The sequence below is a fragment of the Microtus ochrogaster genome, chromosome 5 (assembly GCF_000317375.1).
Source record: "Microtus ochrogaster isolate Prairie Vole_2 chromosome 5, MicOch1.0, whole genome shotgun sequence".
NCBI lineage: Eukaryota > Metazoa > Chordata > Mammalia > Rodentia > Cricetidae > Microtus > Microtus ochrogaster.
Window position 1 is genome coordinate 90,039,094 of NC_022012.1, and position 8,290 is coordinate 90,047,383.

At 42.8% G+C, this 8,290-nt stretch overlaps 1 protein-coding gene across 1 annotated transcript in view; it reads right to left on the reverse strand.

Annotated features, from left to right (window-relative positions):
- The window catches only part of Zcwpw2 (zinc finger CW-type and PWWP domain containing 2), a 115,114-nt gene that overhangs the window by 89,893 nt on the left and 16,931 nt on the right, over positions 1 to 8,290 (reverse strand). The window contains exons 2-3 of the mRNA XM_026779377.1: positions 5,981 to 6,077; positions 3,792 to 3,949 (exon numbers count right to left, since the gene is read on the reverse strand). The gene's annotated coding sequence lies outside the window, so the exon portion shown is untranslated. The remainder of the gene's footprint in view (positions 1 to 3,791; positions 3,950 to 5,980; positions 6,078 to 8,290) is intronic.

The following is an 8,290-nucleotide window of genomic DNA, read 5'->3' on the forward strand; positions in this document are numbered from 1 at the left end:
CTCTCTCTCTCTCTCTCTCTCCCTCTCTCTCTGTCCCCCCCTTCACCCTTCCTCCTCCATAACCCCCTAAATAAACATTCAACCTCACCCAGCATGTTGTGTCTATCCATGTTTCTGTCTTCTGCCCGCCCGCCATGTGTCTCCCTTCCTGGAACCAGCCACTGCTCAGGGACCAGTAGCCGTCTCTGCCTGGGGCCCACTGCCTGCTGCCACATGGCCCACCGCCACCGCTCGGGCCACTGCTCTGAGACCAGCAGCCATTTCTGCCTGGGACTGGCTGCTCCCAGAGCCCGCTGCCTGCAACCACATGGCCCACCGCCAACATTTGGGACCTACAGCATTTCTGCTGCATACTGCCACCAGGGATCTTCCAGCATTTTTTTTAAAAAAGAATAACACGTATGATGTGCACGCTCTACTATAGCTTGTCCTTGAGGATTATAAGGTATTTCCGTTTTGTGAGAAATTGAAAACTCAGAGCAAAATTTAGCAAAGCCAGTGTCTCTATTGGAAACTGGATTATTGTTTTTTTTGGTAAGAATTTTACCTATTGGCTCAAGGTCTCCCATAAGAATATTATAACTAGGGCTTTAACCACTGGATATTTAATTAAAAGTTTCTAAGTTATCTTTTTTTAAGTTGTAAGTCTGCCTTGCAGATAGGAAAATGGAAAAAGGCCTCTGCATATAAAGATTATATTGAACCTCACAGAGAAAAAATTTGAAGTACACTTTGCCACATCTCAAACACAACCTCAGTGGCACAAACATTGGGAAAAACCATAAATTATATCTCCTGAATTGAGAAACTTTTGTATAACAAGACTATAGAGTGGGAAAAGATAAACCCATTTTAGTATTGAAAAACCTGGATAACTCCAGACTCTCCCAGCAGGGAAAGAAGAATCAAAAGCCCAGGGCCAGCCAGTACAGCGACCCTGCCCCAGGAACTAGCTGAAGACAAAGCCAGACCGTAACCTTGAGAATAATCTTGAGAAACAGGGAGTCTTCCCCTTGTGATTATCATTATACTGTTTTAGAAACTAGCTGATCACGACCCTCGGGGTGTTCCTGAGAGGCATGGAGTTGCCCCCTTGTGACCATCACTGGATCTTTGTAATTTTCTATGACCCTTTTGGATTACTAGGCTGTGGCCCCTTCCCCCAAAAACTTTCTCTCCTGGTCACTCAGGGCCCAACTCCTCCCCCGCATGGACCATGAGCCTTGGCCTCAGTGCACTGGCTCCCGTCCCAGCAACCAAAGCCCCACTTGACCGCAAGGACAGACTCCCGTGAGTCACTGGGAGGGCCGTGCCATCCCGAGACCTGAGTGAGAGTCTCCCCAGCATTGGGGGCCCCCCATTATGTCTATTTTTTTTAATTAGGCAAATATCTACCTTAAAACTCAGCAATACCCCTTTTGGGCCTAAATACAGAAGTTGTTTGACCATACCATAAGGACATGTGCTCAGCTATGCCCACAGCAGAACTACTTTATCATTTAGCCAGAATCTGAAAACAACCCAAATGTATCTTTACACCTAGGATAAATGAGACATCATCCTTTTAAATATCCGTGAATACCACAAAATATCTTGGAGTAACTCTAAGCAAGCAGGACAGAAGTTTATTTTTAACCATTATCACTTGTTAGAGTATAACTCTGGCCCTTGATAAATTTGGTAAGAGGCCTGAGTCTCAGCAGTCCACCCTGAAGCAACACCTGGCAGCAGGAAAGGACCACAAGCTGAGACAATTCTACTCCCACCCAAGAGTGGGCCATACAAAATGGAAAAACTTGTATGATAAGAACTTTAACTCCTTTAAGAAAAAATTAAGACATTAGAAAATAAAAATATCTCCTATTTTCTTGGGAAAGTAGAAGAAACACAGCAAAAATGACAATTTCACTGAAAGCAGTCTACAGATTCAGTGTAAATGTCCATTAAAAATTATAGCAATATTTCTCACAGAACTCACCTACAGATTTAATATAAATGTTCATTAAAATTATAGCAAAACTTTTCACAGAACTCGAAAGAACAATCCTCAACTTTATAAGAAGAAATAAAAATTCAGGATAGCCTAAACAATTTTAAAATATGCCTACAAACTAAAAATTTTTGACCAAGAAGCAAGATTTTAAAATGGAAAAGAAGCATATTTAACCTCATTTTACTGTCCTAAAGTTGTAGCTTTTTGAGTCTAGATTTCTTTAGAGCAAACCTTCCTCTAGCTGTTCCAGGAACTCACTCTGTAGACCAAGCTGCCCTTGAACTCAAGAGTTTCCCAAGAGCTGGAATTAAAGGCTTGTACCAGCACACATGGCTTATTTCCTGGGCTGATTAACCATCCCTTTACCTGTAGGGCAGTTCCTTTTAATGTATCCTGATCTTTCCCATAGAAAACAATTCCTTCGTCTAGCTCCACCTTGACCCTCCCTAAGGTCAGAATCAATTACCTGGCACATCATGTGAGTGCCATCAATGTCTCTGCATAATCGGATAAAGTCATTTAAATCTCCTTCTCTATGGGGGCGTAAAACCTCGTGACAAAACTTATTAGCATTTTCATAGGCCAAATGTTTAATGACTGGCATAGCTGAATCCACATCCCCAAAAATGCGACTTCCCACCTGTAGAAGGCGGTCAATAAACTCAGAATAAGGTTCTGAAGATCCTTGAAGGGTCTTAGAAAGCTGTTCTCGTGATCCTTTGTTAGGTAAAGTTTTCCAAGCTTTAATGGCTGCTGCTGCTATCTGAGCATAAATCGCAGGATCATAAGCAATCTGTGCTGCTAAGCCAGCATATTGTCCTTCACCAGTTAACATGTCAAGGTTATACTGGGGGAAACCTGCTTTGGAATTTTTTTCCTGCGGTCTTTTTGTAATTTTCCTGCATTTCACCTCTCCATAACAAGTAATCTCCCCCTGAAAGACAAGCCCTGCAAAGCTGCATCCAGTCACTGGGTATAAGGTTGAATTCTGCAAAGGATTCCAATAAAGCTACAGTGAAAGGAGCATGAGCTCCATAGTCCACAACTGCTTCTTTTAACTGCTTAATATCCTTAAAGGCAAGGGGGTTATGCTGCCTGGCCCTCTGTCCCTGCTGATCAATATTTTCCACAACAGGATAAATCTGCTTCTCTCCAGTTAGATTATTTAACCTGTCCCGGATCTCTCGGATTTCTGCCTCTAAGTCCATAGGGGCAGAAGCAGTAGTGCAAGGATTTTGCGGAGGAGGTCTCATGGAGACATCTCCGTTTGCTTCCTTCCTTTACTCTTTTTCTAACTTCTTTTTTTATCAGTGCCATCTCCTTTTCTAAAATTTCTTCTTCTTCTATATCCTTTCTAATACTTCCTGTTCATAATACTTCCTGTTCCTCAAAACTCTTAATAGAACTCACAGATTCTACTTCCTGAATCTCCTCAAGGGTTTGGTTTAAACTCTCTAATTGCTCTTTCACTTTAACATCATCACTGAGAAGAGCATCTCTGACCAAGCGCCATAGTGAAAATATCGCCTTGGGGAATTCTTGTGGCCCTCGCTCTTTCAGTGCATTTTGAAGATCAGTCTTTACCTGCTCCCAATCAGTAATATTAAAGCCCCCTGCATGTCGGAACCAGGGACTAAACTCTAAAACCGTCTTAATGATCTCTTGTGCTGTCTCAACTTAATACAGGTGCCTTTATTCTCCAAAAGAGCTAACAACTGGCCTGTTAACTGGCCCTTTAACACTGGAACAGAATTACTTGCACCCATAACCAATTCACCCTAGCCACTCAATTTCTTACCTGCTGGCCAGCCTTCCTGAGGGCGACCTCTCAGGGATCCCTACTTCCCGATCTCGCAGATGGGTCTCCCACTGCAGTTGCCGATGATCATCCCAGCGGTGCCTCCAATTGTAACACCCGATTTTGTGTTACACCCTTGGTACAGTTCGGGCAAGGGCCTGGAGATTGAAAAAACACACAAAGAGACCAGGGTCATTTGAAAGGAGATCAGCCAAATGCCAGTTTATTCAGATTTGGGGGAGTCCTTATCTACCAAACTGCTGCACAAGAAACTCCACCCAGGCAGGTGGGAAATTACCATATTAACAATGGAGACAATGCCCTGCAGCTAATCACCAGGTGGGGCAGGGAGAGCACAGAAACAAACAGGATGCTTAGTTAGCTGACCAGAAACTGTCCTCACAAATGCACCCCAAGGAACTAGGGCAGACCAGGGCCCTACAACAGTGTATTATAGTCCAATTCAGCAGTCTTTCATTTGTTAAGGACAGCAAAATAACAACACAAAATATTGCTAGTTTAGTGCTGTCTGCCATGGCCTAGAAGGTACTAACAACTCTATGAATTTGAAACATGTACTGGGAAGTGGGGCCTTTGGAAGCTTGCCACAAATAAGGTATAGCCCTCATGATGGAATTAGTGCACTAACAACAGACAGCATGTAGTTTCTTTCCCATTGACTTGCTATCATACAAAAATATTAAGAAATGTCAACAACCTCTGATTTGGGAAGTCATATGTCTATTTGTTGCTTTCATTGGTTAATTAATAAAGAAACTGCTTGGCCTGATAGGTCAGAACATAGGTGGGTGGAGTAGACAGAATAGAATGCTGGGAAGAAGGGAAGTGAGGGCAGATGCAATGGAGCCAGCCACCAGGTCAGACATGCTGAATCTTTCCCCGGTAAGCCACCACCTCGTGGTGCTACACAGATTATTAGAAATGGGTTAGTCAAGATGTGAGAATTAGCCGATAGGAGGCTAGAACTAACGGGCCATGCAGTGTTTAAAAGAATACAGTTTCCGTGTTATTATTTCTGGGGCTAAGCTAGCCGTGTGGGACAAAAAGCAGGCCTGCTTGCCTCATTACTACATACCACAGAGTGAGGAAATGAGCCCCACTGGATATGGAATTAGTTGTCACCTTACAGGCTTCCCACTCTCCAGACCAATAGGAAATAAACATTTGTGGTTTAAAACTCTACATCTACGACCATTTTCTATAGCAGGCCAAACTGGCTAAGTGTCTTACATTCAATTTACTATTGCAAAAATACAGTTCTAGACCAAAAGAATGCTAAGTGTGGAGAAATAGAAGCAAGCTAATCAGCTAATACAACCACTACTACCAAGTACATATAAGGACTCCTTTGGAATAGTAGAAATGAAGCTGTCTGAAAGAGAGGCAATTGGGAACTTCCTAAAAGGATAATGGCAAAAACTGATAATCCACTATCTTAGATAGGATTTCCATTGCTGTAATAAAGCACCATGACCAAAAGCTAGTTGGAGAGGAAAGGATTTATTCAGCTTACACTTCCAGATCATAGTCCGTTATTGGAGGAAGTCAGAACATGAACTCAAGCAGGACTGGAACCTGAAGGCAGATGCCATAGAGGAGTGCTGCTTACTGCCTTGCTTCCCATGGCTTACTCAGTCCATCTTCTTATAGAAGCCAGGACCAGCAGCTCAGGGATGGCACCACCCAACATGGGCTGAGCACTCCCCCATTCATCACTAAATGAAAAAATGCCATATAGTTGTTTCTCACTGAGGCATTTCTTCAACTGAGGCTCCTTCCTTTCTGATGACTTTAGCATGTGTCAAGTTGACACATAAAACCAGTCAGCACAACTGACCCCTTGTCAACTTGACACACAAACACATCACTATTAAGCCATAACTTCCTTTTTTATTCATCCTCAAGATCTCACATGAAAATCATAAATAATTGTAAAAGTCTCACAGCCTTTATAAATTCAAACACATTAAAATTTCAGTCTCTTCAAGAAATATTCAATCTCTTTTAAAAGTTCAAGTCTTTCATCTGTGGGCTCCCTTAAAAATAAAATTAAAGTATCTACCTTATTCAAGAGGGAAGAACCAAGACGCCATCACAATTAGAACCAAGCAAAACCAAACTCCAACAGTATAAATAACTGAATGTCAAATTATCTGGGATTCACTCACAATCTTCTGGAATCCTCCAAAGGACTCAGGTCACTTCTCTGCCTCTGCCTTCTTCAGAACACACAGCTTGTCTTCTAAGATCCAGCAGGCTCCACTCCTGATGGAGGAAGGTCATTGGTTAAGTAATAAAAAAACTGCTTGGCCTCATAGGTTAAAACATAGGTGGGTGGAGTAAACAGAACAGAATGCTGGGAGGAAGAGGAAGTGAGCTCAGACTCGACAGCTCTGCTCTCTGGAGCAGAGGCCATGCTCCCCTCTCCAGGGCAGACACATGAAGCTCAGACCCAGGATGGACGTAGGCTAGAATCTTTCCCGGTAAGACTGATCTACACAGATTATTAGAGATGGGTTGATCGGGATATGAGAATTAGCCTGTAAGGGCTAGAGTTAATGGGGCAAGCAGTGTTTAAAAGAATACAGTTTGTGTGTTTTTTTTCGGGGCATAAGCTAGCAGGCGGCCGGGGTGCTGGGGACACAGCCCCGCCACTCCTATTACTACACACTCCATTGCTGCTGCTCTTGGTCACCTTCCCATGGTACTAGCATTTCCAAATGCTGGGATCCCTTGTCATGGGCTCTTTTCATGGTGCCATGCCTTAACTTCTTTGCTTGACCCCTTCAGTCCTGGGTCATCAACTGACACTGAGGCTGTACCTTTATCAATGGTCTCTCCTGGCCTCTCACAGTGCCAAGCCTCAGCTCCTCTCCATGACCCCTTTGTCCCTTCAAAACCAGTACCACCTAAGTGACTCTTACACATTACCAAGTCCTGCCAGAATAAGGGACAACCATAACTGGCTCTGGAAGACAGTTTTCTGTGCTCTCAGAAGATTTTACCTCAACGTTGCTGGTCTCTTCTAAATCACCGCTAATTTCTTAGTTCCAGATAACAAGCATCAATTGTCCCAATAAAGTAAAAGTGCAACTTTAGTAGTTCTGTTATCTTGTTAATTACAGCTGATTCTTCAGCCCTAGCTAACCAGAACAACAGAATCTTAAATTAAAATTGCAAACGGCCCTGATAGAGTGTTTAATATTTCCTCTGAAATTTCATAAGCCAGTTCTCCATTGTCTGTACTGTTCTCAATGTTCTTATCTTTCAAGCTCTTACACAACACCCCACTAAGGTCTCAATACTCAATGGCTTTTCTTGCCCCAAGTTCCAAGGTCCTTTCACAATCCTCCCCCAAAACACGGCTGGATCTTTCACTGTAGTATCCCATTATGCTGGTACCAACTTGTCTTAGTTAGGATTTCTATTGCTGTAATAAAACACCATGACTAAAAAGTAAGTTGGGGAGGAAAGGGTTTATTTGGCTTACACTTCCAGATCATAACTGGAGGAAATCAGAACAAAAATGCATGAGGACTGGAACCTGGAAGCCAGAGCTGATGCAGAGACCATGGAGAAATGTGGTTTACTGTCTTGCTTCCCATGGCTTACTCAGCCTGCTTTTTTTTATAGAACCCAGGACCACCAGTCCAAGAAGGGCACCATCCACAATGGGCTAGCCAACCCCCATTGATCTAAGTGAGAAAATGCCTTATAGCTGGATTTCATGGCGGTGTATCCTCAATTGAGGCTCCTTTCTCTGTGTGAAGGTGGCACACAAAATCAGCCAGTTTATTCACCATGCAAATGTGGGCCTTGGAAGGTGAAAAATAGGCCCAAACAGTTGTGTTTTTTTTCCCTACGTAATCTTTCTACCCTCCCTTTATACCTTTACTCTGGTCTTTGCTGTAGGAACTCCTTCACCAACATGGACAATTACATTCACATAAAACCTGAGAGAGCTTGGGAAGTAATTCTAGACACAAAAGAACAGACTTAAGCATGGCTTCTTGGTACCAGCAATTTCTTGGGTTGGTTCTGATTGCTAGAGGCAAGTAATCTTATTTAAGAGGCTTCCTGACTCAGCTTTAGCTGCTAAATCCTTACAGCTCTTTAAGAGGCCCCGCCACCAAACACTTAAATGGTGTTTATGAATAGATGACAACATGATTCTTAGTGGTGGCAGGGACCTTGAAACGCCATAGAGTCAATAAACATGGCTCTGGCCAGTACCTCCACCTTGAGGCTAAACTCTCAGAAAGCTAAGGAATGGGGTGGACCCAGTCATCAAAAACACATCTTTAATCCTAGCCATATCACTTAGCAAATTAAATGCTCATGTGGTCAGAAAAAGAGGGATATACGGTAAAGATAGATTCAGATGAAGAAAACTTCCAAATGGTTTACAGTGTATTTAAAAATATATGTAGGCTTGGGAGAGAAAAGAAAAAGGATAAAGTCAGAAAGAAAGAAAGAAA